Consider the following 27198-nt stretch of genomic DNA (forward strand, 5'->3'; position numbering starts at 1 on the left):
CCTTGCTAAAACGATCCATGAGCTGCTGGAGATCTTTGGCAGAGTGGGTAGTGACAGCTGCATCGTCGGCAAAGAGGAAGTCACGCAGACATTTCAGCTGGACTTTGGACTTTGCTCTCAGTCTGGAGAGGTTGAAGAACTTTCTGTCTGATCTGGTCCGGAGATAGATGCCTTCTGTTGCAGTTCCAAAGGCCTGCTTCAGCAGGACAGCAAAGAAAATCCCAAACAAGGTTGGCGCAAGAACACAGCCCTGCTTCACTCCGCTTTGGATGTCAAAGGGGTCTGATGTGGAGCCATCAAAGACAACAGTGCCCTTCATGTCCTTGTGGAAAGATCCGATGATGCTGAGGAGCCTGGGTGGACATCCAATCTTGGGGAGAATCTTGAAGAGGCCATCCCTGCTGACCAGGTCGAAGGCCTTTGTGAGATCTATGAAGGCTATAAAGAGTGGCTGTCGTTGTTCCCTGCATTTCTCCTGCAGTTGTCTAAGGGAGAATACCATATCAGCGGTGGACCTGTTGACTCGGAATCCACACTGCGATTCTGGATAGACGCTCTCTGCAAGTACCTTACTGCGGATTACTTACTGTCTCATAAAAGTGAAGGCACACAAGGATATGATCAGTGCAGCCTTATTCATTCCGATAACATGGGGTTTATCTTCCAATCCTATCCTGCACTGGAACAGGCAGGCTGACTGGGTTGGAGGTGGCTGCTGCACAACTCAAAATAAGGGGATTTGTTTCCCCTTACCCAGATAGTACGGCAGCCACCCCAATGGGGCTACTTGGATCTTCTCCAGCAATTCCACTGCCACAGATCCAGTGTAACATTGGACTGCTTAAGAGGGAAGTTATGATATGGCCTAGGTCACCCAGGCCAAGCCCACCCCCTTTCCAGGCCCAGTTCACCCACTGGTCTTCCCTTGCCCTCCTCTTGCCCTGGAATACCCCCGCTCTGCCTTCCTGCCACCCTCCCCAACCCCTGCGCCAGTCTCCGTAGGCCAGTGCAAACTCTCATTCATTCTTTGGTCCGGCACAGGGCGGTGCAAATGTGCCTTACAGCATGTTTGTAACACTCCTGGGTCAGCCTAAGGGTCTTAAACTGGACAAGCACACCATTATGATTGCACAAGTTGGATAGGATTGGGTCCTTAAGGCTAAGTTGAAAGTACTTACCTAGTTTTGTATTTTTGTGTTCAATTTCCTATCCCATCAAAAAATACATCCGATAGTTTTTGATACTTTCTAAGATATTCATCAAGTTTTGAATTTCAGCACCCTTTGTTCCCCACCTTTTGCTTTCTCAGTGCTATTTACCTTCTTCTTTGCTGTCCTCAGCTTCCTTTGCTCTCACTGCCATTTAATCTATTGACTGTGAAAGCCCATGTGAGTTTGCTCACAGGCATCTGTGACATCATCTACAAAAATCACAGCAGTTTGGGTTGTCACAGCTAATCAAATGACATGACATGTGTGGCCAAATGAAGTGGAGGACATTTAGGACTGACAGACCCCCTGAAATCCAAATTTATTTCAGATAGTTCCTGGCATGCTGATGACATCATCAGCCTCCAGACATACCCAGGCCATTTGGTATCTGCTTCCATTTGCTGGTATTCATGCTCAGACTTTGGAGAAGGTTCGGGTTAAATTGCAGATTGGGCTGTCCCTGTCAACCCTGCCCACCAATTGCCACTTGCCAGGAGACAGGCTAGCAGACAGAGCCTGATCACTATCAAACACACCCTAACCTGTCTAAAGGCCTGCCTTTAGGAAAACCAAACCAACTAGCACTATGGCCCAAGTACATGGTCTTCTTGCTGCTTCTTTGCCATATGACAGACTTCTGGGAGGCCAAATCTACCTCTCTGCACGTGGGAACTACATTTCCCATGAAACGGAGGGCCTGGGCATGCTCAAGGACTCCTCAGACCACAGAGAAGATTGGAACCGAACTTGGTGCATTACTTCTGCACCTGTGGCTTTTACAAAGTCAAAGGAAGATGGCAATGTAGAAGATCTCATCTCAAACTTTTGGCTGGGTCTAGGGACCTGATGTTTTGCCTACTTGAGACTGACCAAATGGGCCAGGCTTTTCCCATAGATGCCAGGTAGTCACAATTGGCAAGTATGATGTGTGTAGGAATTAGGAGCAAGGATTTGTATGCATCCTGGGGAAGTGGGGTAGGCCTTTGGGGATCAGAACCAATCCCCAGAGACTTATCAGCTCAATGATGCTGGTTGGAGACCCTTTGTGCATGAATTGAGCAGTGGCTTGACAGAGGGCCACTGCATTCTGCACTGGCTGCAGTTTCTGACAGTCTTCAAGGGCAGCCACATGTAGAGTACATTACAGTAATCAGGACATGATTTCACTAGGGCATGAACCACTGTAGCCAAGTCCAAATGGCTACAGGTATGGATTCAGGTATGGCCACAGCTGGCACATCAGCCTAAGCCGGGCAAAAATCCCCCTAGGTATAGCGACCATCTGTCAATCCAAAGCAGCTGAGAATCCAGGAAAGCTCCCAAGCTACTCCTGCAGATCAACTGCAACTCATTCTGGAGAGTTTTAGCACCTGCACCATAGATTTCTGAATCAAGAGGACCTCTGTTTTGTCCAGTTTTAATTGCAGCTTGTGAACTCAACCACCTCTCCAGGATGCTCCAGGACCTCAGTAGCCGTCCCAGCATTTGATGAGAAGGAGAAATAAAATTTTATGTCATCCATATACTGATGGCACCCAGCTCCAAAATTCTGGATGACCTTTCCCAGCAGTTTCATGTAGCTGTAAAACAGCATGGGGGACAGAACAGAACCCTGTGGCACTCCAGATAGTAAAGGCCACAGTTACAAATAGGAGTTCCTCAGCACCACCTTCTGGGATCTGTCAACCAAGAAGGAATGAAACCATTGCAAAGTAGTGCCCCCAAATACCAACTCAGCCAACCAACCTGGAAGGAAACCATGATCAATAGTGTCAAAAGTTGCTGCGAGTTTCAGCAGGACCACCAGGGATGCACGCACACACACCATCCAGGCTTCAGCGTTGATTATCCACCAAAGCAACTAAGGTTGTCTCCATCCCAAAGTTCAGCCTGAAGCCAGGTGAAAGAAATTCAAATAATCTGCTTCATTCAGGACCTTCTGGAGCCAATGTGCCACCACTTGTTCAATCACCTTTCCCAGAAAGGCAAGATTGAAGACTGACCAGAAATTTTCCAATACAGTGGGATTCTTCAAGGGCTTCTTCAAGAGGGAGTAAATCACTGCCAGTTTTAATACTGTGGGAACACTCCCTCTATCAAAGATGAATTAATTTGTTTTAATAAATCTATTTTAATGAAAGCAGTATGTAAATACTGTTAATAATAATTTTAGTAATGTTGTTGAAATTGTTGTTGCTGACAGTTCTGATTGCATGGTTCTGAGTGTAAATTTGGCCAGCTCACATGCAAAATTATAGCATCTTAATTTTCCAACAGTTACCCCATGCTGTTACATGGGTATGTTTAATCCAAAGAAGCCCCAGAAGATGACTTCTGTAAATCCTGAGGCATACAGTTTTAAAAATAGCTAAAAAATGAAAATTAGCTCATTTGTTTCACAGAGGTTTGGGACACTAAAAAGAAACATATTTTATGTTTAATTCAGGAGAAAAAAGGAGACAAATAAGGGAAGAGGGAATACAGAACTAGATATTTCAGATAAAGTGTTTATAATATTTATTTATAATGTCTCTTGAATCCTCCAAAGCACAAGTGGCAAGAGAACATTCTGAGAGATGATAACATTAAACAGGCACTTAATTAAGAGGAGGAGAAAATGAACATTAAAGAACTCACAGAGTATGAGAATTGTCTAGACACTGGGGTAAGCACGCATTTTAATAATGAAAGCAATTGTTTGTATTTTGTGTCATGATGGACCTTCTCCCATTCCAGACCATACTAAATGAATCACAATATAATACATACAGTCTAAATGCAGGGCCATCACTAGGGTTGGTGTAACCCCCATTAACTTTAATTATCTTAACATATAACAGTACAGGTCACCCAACAAAACAATAATCAACAAAAAACCAGTGGCCAACTTCATGACATTCACACAACTGAGTAAGAGTTTATTGTTTAAAGTTTTGTTGTAAGTCACCTCAAGTTTTGTTGGTAAAAAGTTTAGGTATTTTAATAAACAAGTAAATATTTAGCAGCATAATTTATTATATGTAGTATTATAAACAATAAAACAAAGCGAAACATTAAAAATTCAAAACAAATTTGGCAGCCACAACAAAGCATCAAGAGAATATAAAATAGAAAGGATATAGAATATAAAATAGAATAGAATATAAAAGAGAAAGGATATAAGATTCAATAAAATGAATATCAAACATGGGCTTTAAACATTTATTCTTAACATTTCTTTAAGAGAAGGAAAATGAGCTATTGTACCCACCAATATGCAGATTGCAGTAGCATCTACACTCAGTGGCATCTCAGTGAAACTCAGTGGCATCACTAGGGTTGATGTAACCCCCATTAACATTATTTATTTTAATATATAAGAGTACAGGTCACCCAACAAAACCAGTGATTGTTCCAAGAGCCAAGAGTTTAGGCTGTGCATATGATATTATAATTTCTAGTATTAGCTCTGATACATGGAAAGGAGAGCTGACACATACTTATTGCCGAGGTTCTCAAACTGAGCTGTCATGACAGCCCAGCCTGAGAAGCTCTGCCTTTGCCCCTTTAAGATCATACAGGGAAGGGACAACATGATCAGAACGATCGTGCTGCTGCTGGGACCCAGGGGCTTGGTTTATACTCACCCCTGACTGCTGCGATGACCAAGGGGTGACCAAGGGATGTGGGAAGCCCCACAGAGCCCTCTGCAGGGCTCCTGCACCTCAAAAATGTTGAGGAAATGCTATTGTGACTCACTTCCGGTTTGGCAGTCACAACTCGGAAGTGGGTCACGATCACATTTCTTCTTTTGAGGCATGGCGGCACCCTCTGGACATTGCAGCAGCCGGGATCAGTACAAACCAAGTCTCTGGGTCCCTGCCAGTGGCCTGATTGTTTCGATTGCATTGCCACCATCCCCCTGCCCCCGCAAACACTTGGAGCGGTTCAAACTCTACACAAGAGTTTGAGAAGCCCGAGTGCATCACTCCGAGTGCATCGCTTGGTGTGGTCCGCACCCCCTAGCGACATCACTGGATTGCAGTAGGATTGTAATCAAAGTGTGATTAGTGGCTAGCGATGGGTGAACTTCCCTCAAACTTGGTATTCATTAACTTTTCAAGCAAGCATTAAAAAAAAAACAACTCACCTGTTTTCCAAGAGTTCTCGGTATCCATGCCTGAACACTAACATAATGCCACCTGGGAACTGTAATTTGATTTCAGCTGCTCTGTACCAGAAGCAGCCATGTTGGAGAGCCATTTAGAAATCCTTCCAAGGGAAAGTTTAGATCTGTCATGAAAGGCTTACAAGAAACAATTCAGATGATTAACTCAGAGATCATCATGAAACTGTTTGGTCAGGTGTTCTGGTTCATACATAGAGAGGGGTGAGCTCATGTCAAATTTAGAAATGGGTCAAACTATTCTTCCCAGTCCCCCCCCCCCCAAAACCCACAACAAATACAGCAGAAATAGCTCTGATCAAATTTGAATTCCAGCAACCCTCCAGCCTCATCCCACATTTCTCAGGTCCCTCATCCATGCCACTTTCCTTCCCTCTAAATACTTACTAGATGGAAGTAACAGCAACAGTGGCTTTGCTTTAGTAGCGAGAAGAGATGAGGGTGCAGTGGTGTAGCTACAGGGGGAATGGCAAGCTAAGTATTGCAGGTACTTCATAACCAACCTCTCCCACTCATGATCAGAGCCATTCCAGACAGTGATGGCAACGCACAGGAACACATTGCTGCCTGGAATGGCTCTGGCAGCAAGTGGGAAGGTCTGTTTACATGACACATTGTGGTGCCTGCAATACTTAGTGCACCACCCTACCTGTAGCTACACCACTGCACCCTGGTGGTGTCCCTGAATATGTTTTCTGATCAGGATGACTGGGAATTGTAGCCTTTGAGAAGTCACTGAGGAATCCTGACAAAGACAACTCTCATCAGCCCATTTGCCTCTCTTCCCATTTAACTCAGCACAGTAACCGAGCCTACCAGTGGAGTGAGCATAGTCAGCTTAAAGTCCACTTCTTTTCCTGTATGAAAACAGACTGATATCTCTGCATTGGGCAAAGTGCAAGTTGGCACCTTGCAAACCCCCCCCCCCCCAAGCTTCCACCTTGCAACAATCCCTCATACCAAACACCCTCTTGCCAGGAAAGGATCCCCTCCCATGCATTGTTTCTTCTTCCCAAAGAAGGAGTCTATGTCTACACATGCAGCAGGTGTGGCATCATGTTGGCATTCAAAAAGTTTTGGATTTTGGAGCATTTTGGAATCCAGTTTAGGAATGCTCAGCCTGTATCTGACTTCTTCCCCATTTGTGAAAAGAAAAAGTTGTATCCTGTCTGAACTAATATGATCCACAATTCAAGCCATTTCTGCATCTCTGATTGTGACCGAGGACATTTACTTCACATCATATTTTTAATATTTCCATTTCTGCCAGTTTTCCCCCACTTTGAAAGTCAACAAATGTTAAACGTGCTGAAAATAAACATATAAAAACACAAATTTTCTTGTCATATTTATTAGTTTCCTATCTGTTTTACAGTCTGCTGTAATTTAATTAGAACTTAATATCTGACTCGTGATGCAATGTGAAAAATGCTGCTGCTATGCTTTGTTGTTGCTGTGTGGAGTATATTAAGCAGAGTGGTGTAGCTAGGTCACTTGACACCCGGGGCCCATAAATTTTTGTCACCCCCCATACAACATAATCAATCCATCCATCAATCCATTAGCAAACATTTTTATACCACCCTTCCTGTAAGCCAGTGGTTCTCACACATTTAGCACCAGGACCCACTTTTTAGAATGAGAATCTGTCAGGACCCACCAGAAGTGATAACATGACCATAAGTGTCATCATCAAGCAGGAAAATTTTTCACAATCCTAGGCTGCAATCCTACCCACACATACCCAGGAGTAAGTCCCATTGACTATCATTGTTAAAAGAATATACATAGTAGCTTGTTAAAAGTACAGGTCTGTAACTTTTCCCCAAATGCAGTTACATACCATGGCAGTATCAGGTCTCATATATAAGAAATAAAATATTGAAATGAATGGGAACCCACCTGAAATTGGCTCATGACCCACCTAGTAGGTCCTGACCCACAGTTTGAGAAACACTGCTCTAAGCAGCTCAGGTAGGTGTTCATGGTTCCTTCCCATATTTTGTCCTCACAACAACCCTCTGAGGTAGGTGAGATTGAGAGATGTTAATAGTCATGACATGAAATGAATAATAATGGTCAAAATATAAATGTAGTAAATATTTCCCCATAATCAATAGATGAAATTCTGCATCAAATGGTATATAACATGATGGTATTATTCCTAAAAGCCACAATTAATTGGTTGTGCTGCTTTTTTAATGTTTGAGTATGTTTTTATTTAGTTATTATAAACTGCATTGAATGTCTTTTAAGAAAGATGGAATATAAATCTTTTTAGCAGAGCTCACCATACATTTGTCCCCTCTGTTCCACATGACCTTTCATCATCCTTTTCTGCCCCAAAAGGAAATTCAAAAATGTCAAATTAAAATAACAAGCAAAATCAGAAGCCTTCGGAAATATCATGGTTAAAATAGGGTTGCCACCTTTTTTTTTTTTTTAGCTCTCTGTGCTCCTGTAACTTTAAGGGAACCCGACATGCATAAATTGAAAAATGAAGTTTTCCCTATCACAGTACCTCCATATCAGGAAAGATTTTCCTGCTTAATTGTACGCCAGGTGGTTGTTAAAGACCAAGGAACATAATTCCAGAAAAAGTGGTGACCCTAGAATTGAATAAATATGTGCCCATAATCTGCATACTATATCTCAGTCACCATCAGCTTGCAGGAATTGGCCACCAGGTATTCTGGATTTGAAATGTATTGACTTATTGAACATGGTTCTTGGTTTAATATCCTTCCAATTTATGCTTATTTAAATTTGGGGTGTTTTTGTTTTTTGTTCCTTGAAGATGCTGGTGGTTAGTAATATAATCCTTCATTTGTTACAAACAATTCCCCTTGAACAAGTGAAACATTATTCATTGTCTCTCAATGAAAGCTGGAAAGAGCTAGCCAGCCAAATACACAACAGTCACAGAATCAATATCCTAGCAAGAGGGATCATGCATGAGTGTTTGGAATGCATCCTTCTTCCCCCTTATGTTTCTTTTCATTGTTTAATGGTTTTCTTGTAGGAGAATGGAATGCTAAGTAGCTTGCTTGAATGCTAATAAGTGCTGTACCAAAGCATCCAATGAAAGCTTCATTGCTCTGTGACAGTCATTATCACCCAAACCCCTTTAGCATGAGATTCTCATGAGAATAATGATTGCCATAGGAAATCTTTAGAAACTCAAATATTAAACACATTATTTTGAGAAAAATATAAATTGGAATAAATATCACCAAATTATAATTATAGCTTATTTATTCTCTTTCAGTGCACAGTGGTTCTCAAACTTTTTAGCACCGGGATTCACTTTTTAGATGACAATCAGTTGGGACCCACCAGAAGTGATGTCATGGCCAGAAGTGCATCAAGCAGGAAATTTTTTAACACCCCATATGACAAAATCTAATTCATTAAGTAAGTAAATTAAAATTTTACAGTAAGTTTAAAAATTTATTTAAAATAAAGAACCCTCCTAACCCTACGAAGCAGTTGCTGATCTGTTTAAAAAAAATTTCCCAAACATCCCAGAGGTTGCAATTGTATCCACACCTATCCTGGGTGGGAGTAAACCCCATTGACTACCATTGTTAAAAGCATATACATAGTAGCTGTCAGGATCTCGAGTCAGGTGACTTATGTGAAAAATGCATGATTTTGGGTGACTCAACAACTCATGAGTCACACGTGTGGAAGACTCTAAAAAACATTTGAGTCAGCGCCCCCCCTGACTTGCATTTCATTCTGACAACTCCAGTCATGCGCCAACTGACACGGGTTGCAAATAAACCTTTTGAGTTCATCCAGGAAGTGGTTTTTTGCACATGCAAGCTCCAGCAGAAGCTACAGGGTATGCTGTGTAACTCAGAGATGGGCTGGGGGGGGAGCGAAAGGGTTAACTTTTTTTGTTTGCGCTCCAAAAAATTGACTGGGTCTCCTGATGCTGCACCTGCTGTGCTTCCTGCAAAATGTTACAATTCTACCTGCCTTTTGCACAGAACCAGACTGTGAGGTGCCTCTGCTGGTCCTTCTTTGCATCAATTGGCCAAAGGATGCTCCTCTCGTCTGGTGGGGTGCATTCACTGGCTGAAGGATGTGTCTCTGGGAGAGGGAGGGGGTGAGGGGGGCATTTTTCCCCATAGGGACAAGTGGGTTTTGCAAGGAGAAGGAGGTAGGACAAGGGGGGCAGGCTGTTCTTGGAGAGCACAAAAGTAGCACCCCAAGCATCGCATCCTCATTCTGTTTGCACCAGCCAAAGTAAGCAGTTGTGTCACGTGTGTTTTCTCGTGTTCCCAGCTTAGGCAGGCAGGCAGGCAGTCAGGCAGGGCAAAGTGCTGTTGTATGTCAGGACAGGGATAATACTGCTGCTGCTGCTGCAGTGGCTGTTATTTTTTTTTGGGGGGGGGTGGGCTTCTTATTCTAACGGGTTGGGGAGGATTGTTTTATTCTACTCTGTAGTTGCTTAAGGCTTGCTTAGGTTCAGGCTAGCTTAGCTTCTGTGAGGTTCCTGGCATCCAGGACTTTCAGGATTCTCTCAACATCATTCAGCAGCCAGTCTAGGCAACGATATAGAGTATCACTATACCACCTTTCAAAGATTGATTGCATTAGGCAGGCAAGGTTTGAACAACTCAAAACCAAGAAGATAGCGTTTATTATTATTACTACTAGGTTAGTTTTTACAGCTCCATTAGGCAGTTCTCTACTGTGCTTTCCTTTTCCACCAGCCAGAAAAGCTTTCTGTTTCGGGTGGAGGGGTTCCCCCTCATAGAATACTAGTGCGCACTGTTTGCACAGCTACTGTTTAGTTGTGCTTTATCATAAATAACGGCAGGGGCAGGATAACGGCAAGGGCAGACCTCATCCTGGTGCCCTCCCTTGCATCTGGCATTCTGACATAGCCCATTTCTAAAATCAGGAGGTTGTACATACACATCATGGCTTGTAACCCTTAATGCACTTTTCCTCCAGAAACTTGTCCAATCCCCTTTTAAAGGCATCCAGGCCAGATGCCGTCACCACATCCTGTGGCAAGGAGTTCCACAGACCAACCACATGCTGAGTAAAGAGAGAGAGGCCTGGCCTTTGGGAGGTGGACTTAGATCTGGATGATCCAGGTTCAGATCCCCCCTCAGCCACAAAGCTTCCTGGGTGACCATGGGCCAGTCACTTTCTCTCAGCCTGACCTATCTCACAGGGTTGTTGTGAGGACAAGAAGAAGGAGAGGAGTAGCTGTGTAAACCACCCTGAACTCTTTGGAAGAAGGGTGGTATAAAAATGTGAAAAATGAATAAATATTTTTTTTGTCTGTCCTAACTCTCCCAACACTCAATTTTAGTGGATGTCCCCTGGTTCTGGTGTTATGTGAGAGTGTAGAGAGCATCTCTCTATCCACTTTATCCTTTCCATGCATAATTTTGTATGTCTCAATCATGTCCCCCACTCTTTTCTAGGCTGAAGAGGCCCAAATGCTGTAGCCTTTCCTCATAAGGAAGGTGGCCCGGCCCAACAATCATCTTAGTTGCTCTCTTTTGCACCTTTTCCATTTCCACTATAACCTTTAACCAGATCTTTAAAAGATGATTAAAAAATGCAGAGAACTCAGAAGGCTTGTCTAAAAAGAAATGTCTTCGGGTCTCACTAGGTTTCCAGGGAGGTAGCAGTTCATAAAACAAGAGGGAGGGAGTTCTGTAATGTTGCCACTACTAAGAAGGCCCTATTTCTTGCTGCCTCACCACAGACCTCCCTGGGCAGCAGTACTCGTAAAAGAGCCTATACTTGATGATCTGCGGAGTTGAGCTGGATTATATGGAAGTTGGTGGTTTTTCAGATACCCAGGCCCTGAGCCACAGAGGGCTTTAAAGGTCAAAACCAGCACTTTGAATTGAGCCAGAAATGAATTGGCAACCAGTACAGCCATCAAAGAAGTAGCCCAACAGAGTAAACACCTACCTCCAATGACTATATCGACCGCCACATTCTGCACTAATTGCAGTTTGTGAACCACCTTCAAGGGCAGCCCCACATAGAGCACGTTACAATAATCTAATCTCAGTGTCACCATGGCATGGATCACCGTGGCCAAGTCTGTCTGATCCAAGTATGGCCAAAGCTGGCACACCAGCCAAAGCTGAGCAAAGGCCCCCCTCATCTAGATCCCCACCGCCTCGAGGCAGTGCTCCAGGACCTCAGTCACTACCCTGGAATCTGGAGGAAAGGAGAGGTAGAGCTGTGTGACATTAGCATACTGATGGTTGTTGGCAATCTTCAGTCTCGGAAGACTATGGTATCGCACTCTGGATGGTGGTTCTGGCACAGCATCTAGAGTGGCTGAAAAGGCCGATTCGGGAGTGACAATCCCTTCCACACTGGGAGCAAGTGTAGTGTGTCCCTGGTCTGTCTCCCTGGCTATGGGCCTTCCTTCTTTGCCTCTTTGCCTCAGACTGTTGGCCAAGTGTCTCTTCAAACTGGGAAAGGCCATGCTGCACAGCCTGCCTCCAAGCGGGCCGCTCAGAGGCCAGGGTTTCCCACCTGTTGAGGTCCACTCCTAAGGCCTTCAGATCCCTCTTGCAGATGTCCTTGTATTGCAGCTGTGGTCTACCTGTAGGGCGCTTTCCTTGCACGAGTTCTCCATAGAGGAGATTCTTTGGGATCCGGCCATCATCCATTCTCACAACATGACCGAGCCAACGCAGGCGTCTCTGTTTCAGCAGTGCATACATGCTAGGGATTCCAGCTCGTTCCAGAACTGTGTTGTTTGGAACTTTGTCCTGCCAGGTGATGCCGAGGATGCGTCGGAGGCAGCGCATGTGGAATGCGTTCAGTTTCCTCTCCTGTTGTGAGCGAAGAGTCCATGACTCGCTGCAGTACAGAAGTGTACTCAGGACGCAAGCTCTGTAGACCTGGATCTTGGTATGTTCCCTCAGCTTCTTGTTGGACCAGACTCTCTTTGTGAGTCTGGAAAACGTGGTAGCTGCTTTACCGATGCGTTTGTTTAGCTCGGTATCGAGAGAAAGAGTGTCGGAGATCGTTGAGCCAAGGTACACAAAGTCATGGACAACCTCCAGTTCATGTGCAGAGATTGTAATACAGGAAGGTGAGTACATCCTGAACCATGACCTGTGTTTTCTTAAGTATCCTGCTGCAGCAGGCGAGATCATCCAGGATACTGATGGTAGCCCACTCCAAATCCCTGGATGATCTCTCCCAGTGGTTTCATGTAGATGTTAAATAGCACAGGGAGCAGGATTGAACCTATGGTACCCTGCACCTCAAGGACCAGAGTGTCGAACAGCACTACCATCCCCCATCACTACCATCTGGGACCTGTTGTCCAAGTAAGAGTGGAACTACCAAAAAATGGTGCCCCCAACTCAGCCAATCAGACCAGAAGGGCATCATGGTGTCGAAAGTCATTGAGAGGTCCAGCAGGACTAACAGGAACACACACAACCTGCCCAATCCCCAGCATAGGTCATCCACCAAGGTGACCAAGGCCATTTCTATCCCAAAGCCTGGCCTGATACCAGATTGAAAGGGATCCAGATAATCCACCTCATCCAAAACTCTCTGGAGTTGAGCTGCCATCACCTGCTCAATCACTTTGCCACAAAACGGAAGGTTTGAGACTGGCCAATAGTTACCCATAATGGTGGAATCAAGGGAGGGCTTCTTCAGAAGGGGTTGAACTTCAGAAGCGGCAGCACCCCCTCCGTCTAAGAGGACTACCCTCCCTGTCCATTTGGCCAGCCCCTCCTGGGCAGATCTAATAAGCCAAGCTGGACAAGGGTCAAGCAGGTTGGCAGATGGCCTCACATTCCAAAGGATTCTGTCCACATCCTCAGACTGCACAAGCTGAAAAAAATCCCACAAAACTGGACAGACAGAGAGATGCCAAGGGGACATCGTCAGACATTGTCACTGAGGCATCCAAGTTGTGATGAATGAGAGCAATTTTATCTGCAAAGTGCTTTGCAAACACGTCACAGTGTGCTACTGTGTGTGGAGGGGCCTAGTGAAGCAGGCCTTGCACAATATGGGACAATTCTGCTGGATGGCTCCCTGCATATGCAAATGTTGCAGAGAAGAAAGTTGTCTTCGCTGCTATCACTATCACAGAATAGGCTCTACAATGAGCTCTAATCTGTGACCTCTCTGATTCAGCAAGCTTTTTTGCCGCCATGTCTACCCTGCCATTTCATCATTCATTTAACACATCATTTAACACAGTCGGACTTACTTCTGAGTAAACATGCATAGCATGATACTACTAATTAGCTAGCTGAGGGGCAATCAGATATACCCTTACTTAAAACCCAATCCTATGTGCATGTTATGCCAGCGGAATGCATGTTCTGCTGGCATCACATGCTTTGCAGTGTGACACCATCAGAGCATGCGGCCTGGCTGCTGCCACAAGTAGCAAGTGGCCGGTCTATGCAAAGATGTACCAAGGATGCCAGGTGCTGCAAGAAAACCTTTGCAGAAGTCAGGAGGGAGTCAGGAAGGAGGTGGAATGGGGTGGGAGTGGGCAGAACAGAGAAGAGATGGAGTAAGGGAGTGGGTTTGCTGGTAGCGATGCCTGCCATATCTTGATCTACTTCACCTGTTACGGAATCCTGATTCACGAATACTGGTCAATGACATGGCACAGGTCTGAGCTGACCCATTGCTGCAGTTGAGGCTTACCCCAGGGGAAAGGAATAAATGTGATCCTCTGTGGCATACAGTGGGTACCATGTTGGTGCCACTGCATCACCACACAGGGAGTTACTGTAGATTGGGTGATTAGAGCCTAATCCTATCCTTCCCCTCCCCAACAATGCAGCCATACCATTAAGGCTATGGCTGCATTTGGGGGGGGGGGCAGAACGCAAGTCTTGGGAGACGTAAGGGAAAATATTTTCCCTAACCTCCCCATAAGCCTACTCATTGCCAATGAGTCTTCTTGGACCTGCTGTTAAAAGAGAAGATAGGATTCAGCATGCGCCATTGCTGCCCGATCCTTCCCCTCCCACAGCCTCCCGGCCCCTCATTCATCCTCTCCACCCAGTTTCACCTCCTCCCCACTTCCCCCCACTTCCATCACTGCCTTACCTTCTCCAGCAGCTGTGGCAGGGCGGAACTGTGTTCTGCTGTCATAAAACTTCTACATGACATTGAACTCAGCGGCCTTTACTTCTGAGAGCCACATTGATTTCTAGTCTGAGTAGACATGCATAGGATTACACTGCAAAAACACGAGCTGATCCCATATTACAAATCTGTCTTTGTGTTGGGTAAGAACAAATCTGTAGTTGTCAGTGTCCACAATACAGGACAGTTTGTTTAAGCATATTCATTGCAATCCTGCCAAAATTAAGTACCTTTGTATTTTATTGATTGTAATAGGACGATTTAAGTTTGATCATTCAAATCAATAGCATGTGGTAGGGCTTAAGTTTGGTTAGGGCATGCACACTGAAATCACATAGAAATATAGGTGGGCCCTCATTATTCATGGGGTTCTGTTCCTGGAACCCTGTTAGAAACCGAATTCCACATGAAACCAAATCATGCAGGGTCCACTAGGCTCCGGTTGCATCTGGAGCTATTATGAGCTGCATGCAGTCTCCACAGGTCAGAAAGTGGCCTCTGGAGGTTCTAGAAGGGGCACTTCTGGAAAACCAGAAAACCACTGGTTTTCCAGAAGTGCCCCTTCTAGGACCTCCAGAGGCCTTTCTGAGGCCCGTGGATACTGTGCGCAGTCTTCATGGGCCTCAGAAAGGCCCCGAAAGCCTCAGAGACCACTTCTCCTGAGATGTCAGAAGCTGTGGGCCTCCGGAGGCTCTTCTGAGGTCCTAGAAAGGCCCTCCTGGCACACAGCTCCAATCGCCTCCGAAGGCTTCAGGTTGGACCAAATGTGGCTGAATGGGAGTTGGGAGCCAAATCCACGAATGCAAAATCCATGGATAAGTCGGCTCAACCTGTAACTATGTCTGAGAAAGCATATATACACATAACCAACTTATCCGGAGTCAAAGTCTGTCATCCAGGCTATCTTGGTTATTTGTATTGTGGTACGTAACAAAACTCTCAGGGCCAAATCCCATCCAACTTTCCAGCACTGGTGCAACTGCAATGCAGCCCCACAGTAACAGAACAAATGTTCCCATACCTTGAGGATGCTTCTGTGACTGCCTTTCCACCACAGGATGCAGTGCGCACCCCATTGGCATGGCTGCATCGGCCTTGAAAATTGGATAAGATTGGGCCCTCATATCACAGAGTGCATATGAGTTGCAAGATGTGCAGGGCCAGCACAAGGACTCCTGGTACAGTGGGTGGATGAAGGTGGGCACCCCTGTGCGATCTGTTATTTCAGTTCACCTTGTGGAGGGGCTGGCCCTGGAGTTAACTACATAGTCTGTGCTGGGTTGTGGCCACTGTGCTTAGTTTAGTTAAGAAAGACACCCAGGATCTTGACTTAAGTTCAAGCTTAAGGGATATGAAAACATCAAAAACAATACTGTTATATTACAAGAACCGCCTTCAGTAATTAGCAGCCCAATCCTAACCAAGTTTCCGGGTCTGATACAGCTTCACTTCATTGGTATGGCTGCATTGGCACGGGGAAGTTAGGACTGGGCTGTAAGATGAGTAAAAAGTTTGTGATAGTATTTTGGATAATGTATGAGAGCTTTGTAAGTTCCCAGATGTTCCCATCTACAAATGTTCCCAGATGACAATACCAAAGTACTGTTATTCTTATTTTTGATATTTATATACCATTATTCAACAAAAATGTTCACAAAGTGGTTTACAGAGAAAATTAAATAAATAAATGGTTCCCTTTCCCCAAAGTGCTCACAATCTAAGAAAACACAGAAAAAGATTTTCTGCAAAGTTTGTAGTTAATTAACTTTGACCTGGATAGACAATACTAAAAATTGTACATGATGTACTTGCTGACTTGAACCAATCCCAGCATCTTAACCAGTGCAAATGAAAAGCAGAAAATAAATGCTGTACAAGGACAGATGTCAAATACTACATAAAAGTTGATGTCGATAATGTTACCAACGGAACACCGGTAGAGAAAGAAAGGACTCAAATACTTGTGGCTGCAATCCTAAACACATGTACTAGAGAGGGGCAGCCCAAGCCTAATCGTGGCATCAGGTGCAGCGGTGATGCTGGGTGCAGCAGCACCAAAATGGTGACCACTGCATCCAGTGGCCCCACTGGGGCTGCTAGAGGCCTCCTCAGGGAATGGAGACTTTCGTCCCCTCCCCATAAGTAAGGGCGCAGGGGCTGCAATGAACTTCCTCCAGCCTGCGCCGGCTATTTTGCCATGTAAATTTAATGGGTTTTACAGCGTGTTTTTGGCACCCAGTGCTGACACTGGAGCTCAGCTGGGAGAGTATAGGAATGGGTCCTAATTCCCATTAAATTTAGAGGGACTTCTTTCTGACCATGTCTGCATGCTTTGGATTGCATTTAGGTTATTAAAACATCTTTGATTTCTGAAGCAGTGCCACAAGAATACCAACCCATGAAACATGTGGTGGGGAATCTGGGCAGGGTCCAACACTGAGAAGATGGAGTCCAGTGGTGACTGAAAAATGGCCTCATTCACGTTTTCCATGGATATAAATTTCATTCTTTTAAATCAGTCATATACATCTACATGCATTAATTAAAAGATCGGTGAATAAAAAAGACTTGAAGCTGCTTTGGGCATTTAACAGAAATACTAATATAGTAACAGTAGCATGTGTGACTTGTACTTACTTTCCCCATAGTTCTGAGACTCATCTGTATTGAAAAGATGGATATCACTCCCATGGGAGATGCACATTCTGTTCTGAACAGGGAGAATGCTCATCTTTTTGAGAGAGACCTAGAAATTTGAAAAGACAGTTCAATTACTCACATTTCTTCCCTTGCCTCTTCTTTGGAACATCCAAAAAGAGGAAAGCTCTTAGAGAAAAGCTCTATATTAGTAAACAAAACTATCAATGGCTATCAATTACATATTAATATTCAGGTTTTGCATGCACAAGCTCCCAGATTGAGTCCTTCTTATCTCCAGGTAGGACTATTAAAGGCTCCAGTCTAAAATCATATAATCATAGAGTTAGAAGGGATCTACAAGGACATCTAGTCCAACCGCCTGCCTGTAGCAGGAAATCTTCCTAGAGCATCGCTGGCAGGTGCCTGTCAAGCCTCTGCTTGAAGATCATCAGTAAGAGAGCACCACCTCCCTCAGCAATCGGAACCACTGCCAAACCATCTTTACTGTCAATAATTTCTTCTTGATATCCAGCTGGAATCTCCTGCCTTACCCATTGAATCTAGTGCTAATCTCAGAGACAGTTGAGGACGAATTTGTCCCTTCTTCCATATGATAGCCCTTTGGATATTTGAACAGCACTGTCATATCCCCTCTCAGCCTTCTCTTCTCCAGGCCGAACATACCAAGTTTCCTCAATGTTTCCTTGCAGAGCTTGTTTTGAAGAACTCTAATCATCCTTGTTGCTTTTCTCTGAAACCATTCCAGTTTGACTGCATCTTTCCTTAAGTGTGGTGCCCAGAATTGGACACAATACTCCAGATTGAGTTCTGACCAATGTGGAGTAAAGTAGAACCATGACTTCTCGCAATGTGGAAACTACGGTTCTACTAATGCATGCTAAAATTGCATTCGTCTTCTTTGCAGCAGCATCACACTGCTGACTCATATTCATCTTGTGATCCACTGTGACTCCAAGACCCCTCTCGTATGCCAAGTCAGGCATCTCCCATTCTATACCTGCATCGTTGCTTACCTTTTGCTTTAGTGCAGAACCTTGCATTTGTCCGGGTTGAATTTTATCTTATTCGTTTCAGCCCTGCTATTCTGTCAGGATTTTTCTGAAGGCTTCTATTGCAGTGGCTCCCAAACATTTTAGCACTGAGACCCACTTTTTAAAATGACACTCTGTTGGGACCCACCTAGCTTTATGAGACTGAAAGGAAAAAAAGTTTCACTTTACCAGCTGCTCAAGCCTCTGTTTTTATCATTTTACTATGGTGGAAGGCCATCTTCTGGAGCGTTTGTTGAGCTCCACGTTCATCAGATTGGGACCATTCTGGTGGCCCTTTGTCTGGTCTTTGATAAGAGTCAAGGCATGGCCACCTACTCATGAGTACATGTGCACATAGGGCTGAATACCATTTCCTTGTCAGCTTGAAGGCAGTGGGTCTTCCCTCACAAGAGTTTGTTGGGGCCAGCATTCATGAGATTGGAGCCATTCTGGTGGTGCATTCTCCTCAGTCTGCCCTTCCAGGTGAACCAAGACACAGGGCACAATCCTAACCCCTTATGTCAGTGCTTTCCAGCACTGACATAAGGGCAGTGCAGCTCTGAGGTAAGAGAACAAATATTCCCTTACTTTGAGTAGGCCTCCGTGAGTGACACCCAACTGCAGGATGCAACACATGTTCCATTGACACCGCTATGCCAGTGCTGGAAAGCACTGACATAAGGAGTTAGGACTGCACCCACAGTCTCCTACTCATGAATAAACATGCACGTGCTGCTCCATTTCAGTTTCCAAGGGCTCAATACATTATCCTTGTCAACTATCAGCTTGTCAGTTTTGCAACCCACCAAAAATTGGGTCACGACACACTTTGAGAACCACTGTTCTGCTATCTTCTATTGTGTTTGCAACTTTTCCCAGCTTGATGTCATCCACAAATTTGATGAGGCCTCCTTGTATCCCTTCATCTTAGTCACTGATGAACATATTAAAGAGAACTGGACTTCAGACACAGTCTTGGGGCACTCCACCTGAAACTATCTTCCAGGCTGATGTGAAACCATTGACGACCACCCTTTGTGTAAGGTTGTCCAACCAGTTGTGAATCCACCGAACAATTGTATCATCTAGGAGAAATACTGGAAAAACTTCAGCCAGTCAGTGTTGACCATTGGAGTGGTTGGTAAGCAGAGCACAGCGACACAGAGAGAAGAACGCTCCTCTTGTAATCAAAATGACCCACCATCACCAGGCTGCTTGCTATTAAGACTAAATGATGCACAAAAGGAATAAAAACTGAGGCTGAGGTAAAAGATGAAACGAATACTTCACTTTCAGTTCTCAAATACTTATTTGTAAAGCATCTGGTTTAGGACAAGAGGTTCTAACAGCTTTGGGGTACAATCCTAACCAGGTCTACTCAGAAGTAAGTCCTTTTTTGTTCAATGGGTCTTACTCTCAGGAAAGTGTGGTTAGGATTGCAGCTTTGAACACATAAATATGACAGGTGGCACAATCCTAACTTGCAGGAGCAGGGAGGCCAGCAGGGGCTGAAAACAGCTCAGCCCAAGACAAGGGGAATTGCTTTCCCTTACCCCAATGAGTCTACACAGATCTGTGCCACCTAAAGAGGTGGGGGAGATCCAAGCAGCCCAGGGCTGCCCGGGAATGGGGTCAGGATCCAGCATAACTGCTAGATCCTGGTCCCACTCCCTGCTCTCCCACCTCCCGCCGGTGGGCCTATCCACCGCCCGCCCTCTCCCCACCCTGGAATGCCTCTTCCCCAAACTCCCCACACCACCCCCAGATTCCCACACTGGTCAAGCTCGGCCAGCACAGACCTATTTCTGTCTGTTGTCAGAGAGGCTGGGTGCAGCCTTTGTGGTCTGGCACATATCCTTGTGTTGGTCCAACTGATGCTCGAAGAGGCACCAATGTGATTTACAGCACGTTTGTCACCCTCCCGGGCCAGCACAATCTATTTATCTCTCTTGGTAGAGAGTACTAACTGCTGAAAAGAGCTCAGCTATGCATGTCCATCTTCCTATATGTTCAGGTAAAGCCAGTTAAACTGTCACTGATTGACAGGTTGGTAACTGCTGTGTCATGGAACACTCCTGCACATGGAATGTTGTGTTACTCACTTTAGCCCCTGTGACCAATGTTGCCTTTATTTCTGCCATGATAACACTTAGCAAGATGAACAAGTGGTCTGATTCAGGCAGCTTCCTAGGATTTCAGGGAGCAGAGCTGGGCCATTGCATATTGGAGCAGACAGTACTGTACTAAGGCCCCAAAACTATTGGGCCCTGCACTGCAGGAACGAGTGTTTCAGCAGCACAAGCTCCATTATAGCTGTCACAAAAGGCAATATGCTATTTTGCGGAGCTAGGCCTCCACCACCAGCAGTAAGCAGCTGTGGCTGTGTGCCAGCAGCCTTCCAATGACTGGTAAGTCATTGGAAGTTGCTGGTAAGTCAGCGTGGGGAGCAGGAGGGAGGCAGGGTGTGGGAGGAATTGTGTGAAGAGGATGACTGGGGTAAGGACTGGAGAGGGCTTGATATTAGTGGCAAGATGCAGATATCCTATCCCCCTTCCCAGGTCCACTTGGACTTGAATCAGCTGGAATAAGTCCAAGTAGACCCAGTGGAGCAATGAAAGCTTACCCCTGGGCAAGGAAACAAATATTTCCTTGCTCGTATGAGACCTCCAGTACTGCACGTGCTCAAGTGCAAAGGCTGCATTGGCAAGAGAGATTTAGGTTTTTGTGGAATACGAGTATAATGGAAATGGATATAGTGGAAGGATATAGTGGGAAGGTGCAGAAGAGTGCAAACAAAATGATTACTGGGCTGGGGCACCTCCCTTATGAGGAAAGGCTACAGCGTTTGGGGCTCTTCAGTCTAGAGAAAAGGCACCTGAGGGGGGACATGACTAAGACATACAAAATTATGCAGGGTGTGGAGATAGTGGATATAGGGATGTTCTTTTCCCTCTCACACAACACCAGAACCAGGGGACATCCCCTAAAATTGAGCATTGGGAGAGTTAGGATAGAAAAAAGAAAATATTTCTTTACCCAGTATGTAATTAGTCTGTGGAATTCTTTACCACAGGATGTGGTGATGGCATCTGTCCTGGATGCCTTTAAAAGGAAATCAGACAAATTTCTGGAGGAAAAGTCCATCACAGGTTACAAGCTATGACTGGTATGTGCAACTTCCTGATTTTAAAAGTAGGCTACCTCAGAATTTCTGATGCAAGGGAGGACCCCAGGGTGCAGGTCTCTTGTTGTTTTGTTGTGTTCCCTGAGACATCTGGTGGGCCACTGTGCGATACAGGAAGCTGTGGGCCTGTGGCCTGATCCAGCAGGGCTCTTCTTATGTTCTTAGGTAAGATTGTCCTGCCCATGATCAATGATCTGATGACCAATGATCTGATGCAACATAAGACAGCTTTGTACGTTAAGCTCTTCATTGTGGTGGTGGGTACATGTTTTCTTATTCCATTACACTGGCGAAGCAATGTGAAATATTACTTGCCTGCCCCCCCTCGCCCCCCACCACACACTGTAACTCCAATGATCTACTCTTGTGAAATATCTGGATAAAACTTTTAGGGTATGTGATGGCTTAAAAATTTTCTGTTTTGCACACATAATAGTAATCTGTTTAATGTGGCATGACAATTGAGACTTCCCAGCAAGTGCATATTTTGCAGAATGAAATATGCTCTCTACTTCTTTGCCCCTCACTTTGAATTGACCCCAACTTCAGCTGCTCAAGAGGAACGAGGGCTAAAGGCTATAATGGTGTGTTTGCAATTTTCTGAGCAGCTGTCTGAGTCTCTTAAAACATCCCAGTGGCAATATGCAATTCCAAATCCTATATCATTTCCTATATTCCTGGCAGGATCTTCTTTAAATGTAACCTCTCAATGCTATTCTGTGATGTTTTGTGCCTTTTTTCATTGCAGTTTTGGCATGTGAAGACCTTAATTATAGCCCTCTGAATGTCTCAAAGGGCATCAGTGCCGAAAAAGGAGCAGCAAGACTTCACTGAAATGTCTCCTTGTTGGCAGCAAAAGTGTCATCGTCGTGTACTGAAGTCTTTCAGCTGTCTCGAAATTTCAAGACAATTCATACAGTTCTCACTATAGACACTTGTCATGGCTAGGCCAGGGCATCAACTTCATTTAGATAGTTCTGTAGTTCAAATTCCTTGACCCAGGCATCCCAGACTTAATAGCTGGACCTAAAACTGAAGGCTTGGGTGGGGTCAGGGCCTGAAGGACACCGTTGATCAACATTGGCTGATGACTTAACTATTAGTTACACCATGTCAGGGTCCGATTAACATAATAGTGAAATTAGCATATGATACAGACCCCACATTTTCAAGGCCCTGCACCCAGCAGGGGGCGGCCTGCCCCTCTGGGTACCAGGGGCCCAGGGCAAATGGGGTGTCGCAAGAGGTGGCTACCCAAGATGGCAAATTCACTGAAATTCTATTCATGCCTATTCAGTGGTAAGCATTTTGTGGTGTTTTGCATACCCCTCTGGCCTTACTTTCTTCAGCATTCCTTTCCCTTAGTCTAAAGCACTGGTTCCCAACCTGTGGTCCGTGAGACCCTGAGAAGTGGTTCATAAAGTCTCGGAAAAAAGATAACTTTTGATCATTTCCAATGTCTCGCCAAGTGAGCACTCCCCCATTGACCACCAGAGGGTGGAGAATGGACCACCTGCAGTAGCAGCCAGCACTGAAGTGTGGGCTACGGTTGTGAGTGGTTTGTTCTCTGCCCTCTCTGGTACTCCAGGGGGAGCACTCGCTCAGGATTCGCTTTCTCATAGACTACCACAGAGGGTGGAGAACAGACCACATATAGCCACAGCTGGCAACGAAAACAGCAAATCTTCTCTGTAAATAATAAATCTGTAAAACTTCTCTACTTACTCCAAATTTAATTACACTTTTTGTGTGGGGTGGGGGATTGCATGTGGTCCACAACAATTCTAGTGTTTGCCTCAGTGGTCCATGGGTTCCTAAAGGTTGGGAACCACTGGTCTAAGCCCTTTATTAAATTCCAGGGAGCAGAAGTCAGCTGTTTGACTATACAGAGGACTGAAGTCAATTCTTCAGCAAAGTCAGCATTTATTAGAGCAGCCTTCCAAATATACATATGCTCTTTTTTCCAGATTTGGAACTAATTCAATCAACAAAGTATTATTCAATTGTATTATCTGGCTGTATAACAAATGAAAAAAAAAATTGAATTAGCTTGCAGGAAGTCTGGTCTAGAGGGTAGAGCCTCCGTCTGCCTGAAGATAACATCCACAAGGTCGCCAGTTCGAGGCCACCGGCACCATGCGACCTTGGAGCAGCTGATAAGCTGAAGCCGAGCAATTCCATCTGCTCTGAGCGTGGGAGGATGGAGGCCAGAATGTGAAGCCAGATCGGAATGAAACACCTTGAATGTAGTCGTTCTTGAAAGAAAGAACCTTCTTTGAAATTGTAAAAATCCCTATTTAATAGGGATTTAATAAAGCCTGCCTATGTAAACCGCCTTGAATAAAGTCTTGAATAAAGACCAAGAAAGGCGGTATATAAATACCTATTATTATTATTATTATTATTATTATTATTATTATTATTAATTAATTAATTAATTAATTAATTAATTTTTAAATATTTGTGGGTTTTTGTTTTTTTTTTTTAATTTAGGGCCCCTTTATAACATATGTTACAGGCCCTGCACTAGCTTAATCTGGCTCTGCACCAGGCCCAGCTAATCCAAAAGTCTGCTAAACTCCAGGACCAATGATTCACACCTCAATTCATTTCTGTTCCTGAAGAGGGCTCTCAGGTCTGAACATAATCAGTCACAAGGCATTTACGAGGGTCGCCCAGAAAGTAATGCACCACATTTTTTTTCTTCCACAATTATTTATTGAACACAATGAAACTTACACACAAGAAAGAATGATGTTTCTTCTACACTCCCTATTTTTCCACGTAATCTCCATCCAGTTCTATGGCCTTCCTCCAGCAAGACACAAGGGCATGTATGCCCTGTCGGTACCACTCCTTGTTCTGGTCAAGAAGCCATTTCTGCACTATGCGAATCACCTCTTCGTCATCCTCAAAATGTATTCCGCGAATGGCATCCTTTAATGGCCCAAACAAGTGGAAGTCTGAGGGAGCTAGGTCAGGGCTGTAGGTTGGATGGGGTAACACAGTCCAACCCTTTTTAGTGATGTGTTCCGAAGTCCTCAAACTTGTGTGAGGCCGAGTGTTATCATGTTGATTCAAACATTCACCTGGGTTGTTATGGCGCCGAAGTCGCTGGAAGCGCTTCTTGAGTTTGGTTAATGTCTTCACATAAGCTTCAGAATTAATGGTGCTGCCTCTTGGCATCACATCAATGAGTATGACGCCCTCACAGTCCCAAAACACAGTGATCATGACCTTACCGGCGAAAGCAGTTGCTTTGAATTTTTTCTTCTGTGGAGATTGAGGATGACGCCATTCCATCGACTGTCGTTTTGTTTCGGGCTCAAAATGGTGAACCCAGGTTTCATCACCTGTCACAGTCCTGGACAAGAATGCTTCCCCCTCATCTTCAAAATGTTTCAGCAACTCAGAAGAAATGTTTTTTTTCTGAGAGATTTGTGGTCCACCGTAAGACAGCGCGGAACCCATCGTGCACACACTTTTGAGTAATCAAGAGCACGGATGATTGCATCCACACTTCCTTTGCTGATTGACAGCTTCAGCACCAACTGCCTAGTCGTTATGCATCGGTCCTCGCAAATGAGCACATCAGCAAGCTGCGTCTTGTCAGGTGTGACAGCCATGGATGGCCGCCCCGAACGCTGCAAATCTTGGAGCTCTGCCGAACCACCTTCTAATGGCCTTACCCTCTGTGCCCAGCGACTAACCGTACTTCTGTCGACTGCAGATTCTCCATAAACTGTACACAAACGTTTGTGAATGTTCCCAACAGTTTCTTTCTCCGCAGTGAGAAATTCAATGACGACACGCTGCTTGTAACATACATCACTTACAGACGCCATTTCGAAACACTGCTGCAGCTACGATATCTGTCTGAAGAAACCAAAAATTTGTGTGCGCACTCCTGAAAATTCAAATAATGTATATCTAAAGTTTCGCATTCGTACCATTACTGTAGGCTGAGAAAAAAAATGTGGTGCATTACTTTCTGGGCGACCCTCGTATTAACTAGGGGACCAATATCAAACCAGAAGGTTCCTGGTTCAAGCTCTGGAGACCCTGACAACTGTGCCCCCTGAAGGATGACAAAATGATGTACTTTCACTGGAAATTAGAAACATTATTTAGAGTCAGGAATATGTGGCACTAGACATTTGATTGGCTGCCATTTCCAATTTTGAAAGCAAATTTCTGGGGAAACTCTGAGGGAACTGAAAGAAAATATGTTACCCTAGTCCAGGGGTGTCCAAGGTTTTTGGCAGGAGGGCCACATCATCTCTCTGACACTGAGTTGGGGCTGGGGAAAAAAAATAATAATTTGCATTTCAAATTTGAATAAATTTACATACGTTTACATAAATGACTATATTAAAGATGAACTTATATGAATGATTGAATGTCTTGAAATAGCTCAAGGCCTGTAAAAGGTCTTGCACAAAGCAAGACTGGCCTTTCCTTTGTGGCCACTACTGCATCACAGAGTGAAACAGCAAGCAGTGGAGGAAGCCCTCATCCTACAGCTCATGCGAGAGGTCAAACAGTCACCCTCATGCTGAGAGCAGATGCATTGGGCCAGTGCAGGCTCCAACAAATCTCCAGAGGGCCAGAGGCTCATTGGAGACTGTGGGCTCCGTGAGGGCCGCATTGAGAGGCCTCAAGGGCCGCAAGTGGCCCCAGGGCCGGGGTTTGCTATACTCTTCCTAGAAGTGGTGTTCAAGAACTGTTCCCCCAAACCTGTACAGTCATTCTAGGGTACCCAGAAGGATGAACTGGAGAGCAAGATGTTAGGGGCTTACAAGCCAGATGTTAGGGGCTTACAAGCCAGATAAATGGCTAAAACTAGGTTCACACATAATCTATGACTTGAAAATTACTAGGGAAAATCAGAAAATGTGATACTTTAGTTATGAAGATTATTAAAATGGTATGGTTATGAAGATTATCTCATACCAGTTAACATTTTTTTTTCCTGCAAACTGGACAAGGGTGATTGCAAAGATTTTTTTTTTTTTAATGTATCAAAAACTTTTCACAACCCACCAAAAATTGACTCGCAACCCACTGGTGGGTCCCGATTCACTGTTTGGGAAACATTATTCTAGAGCAGCCATTTTCAACCACTGCGCCATGGCACATTAGTGTCCACAGGTGTGCCACAGGAATTTGGGAGAAGGTCATTTATTAGTAAGGTCAATGGGGAAGTGAGCCTCCACTGGCAGCATGGTATGCCTTGACAATTTTAATGCCTTGTCAGTGTGACATGAGATGAAAAAGTCTGAAAATCGCTGTTCTAGAGCAGCTAAAAGAGTGAAACATATTCAAAAAATGCATTTATTTGGATTAATAATACCATCCAGGGCTAAGAAGGCATATACCACATTTGTTTTGATATTCTGTATTCCTCAGAGACTTTGTTTGCCATTTGACATGGAATTCAGTATTAGGAAAACAATCAAAGGGAGTTATCAGATATAATCACTGTGAGATATAGTACCATAATCAAAATAGAATTCTGGACCACATTTCATATAAGGGTATAACAAGCAATTTCAAATTGCCTGCAGTGAGGTGTTAGTTTGACAAAGCTTTGGAACATGCCTTGAACTTCAGACTCTTTTAGGAAGACTTCATGAAATAAAAAGTACATTATTTGCGCCAGGAACAAGTTTCAAAGAAATAAGTAATTGCCATCTCATGCACTCTGGCTTGTAAAAATTGCAGTATTTCACTCCTTAAACTAGTCAGTTTAAGCATAGAAGTTTCCAGGGATGGGAACTCGAGTCAGGTGACTTATTTGGAGTTGCAAAAATG

This window comes from Tiliqua scincoides, chromosome 3 (genome assembly GCF_035046505.1).
Source record: "Tiliqua scincoides isolate rTilSci1 chromosome 3, rTilSci1.hap2, whole genome shotgun sequence".
NCBI lineage: Eukaryota > Metazoa > Chordata > Lepidosauria > Squamata > Scincidae > Tiliqua > Tiliqua scincoides.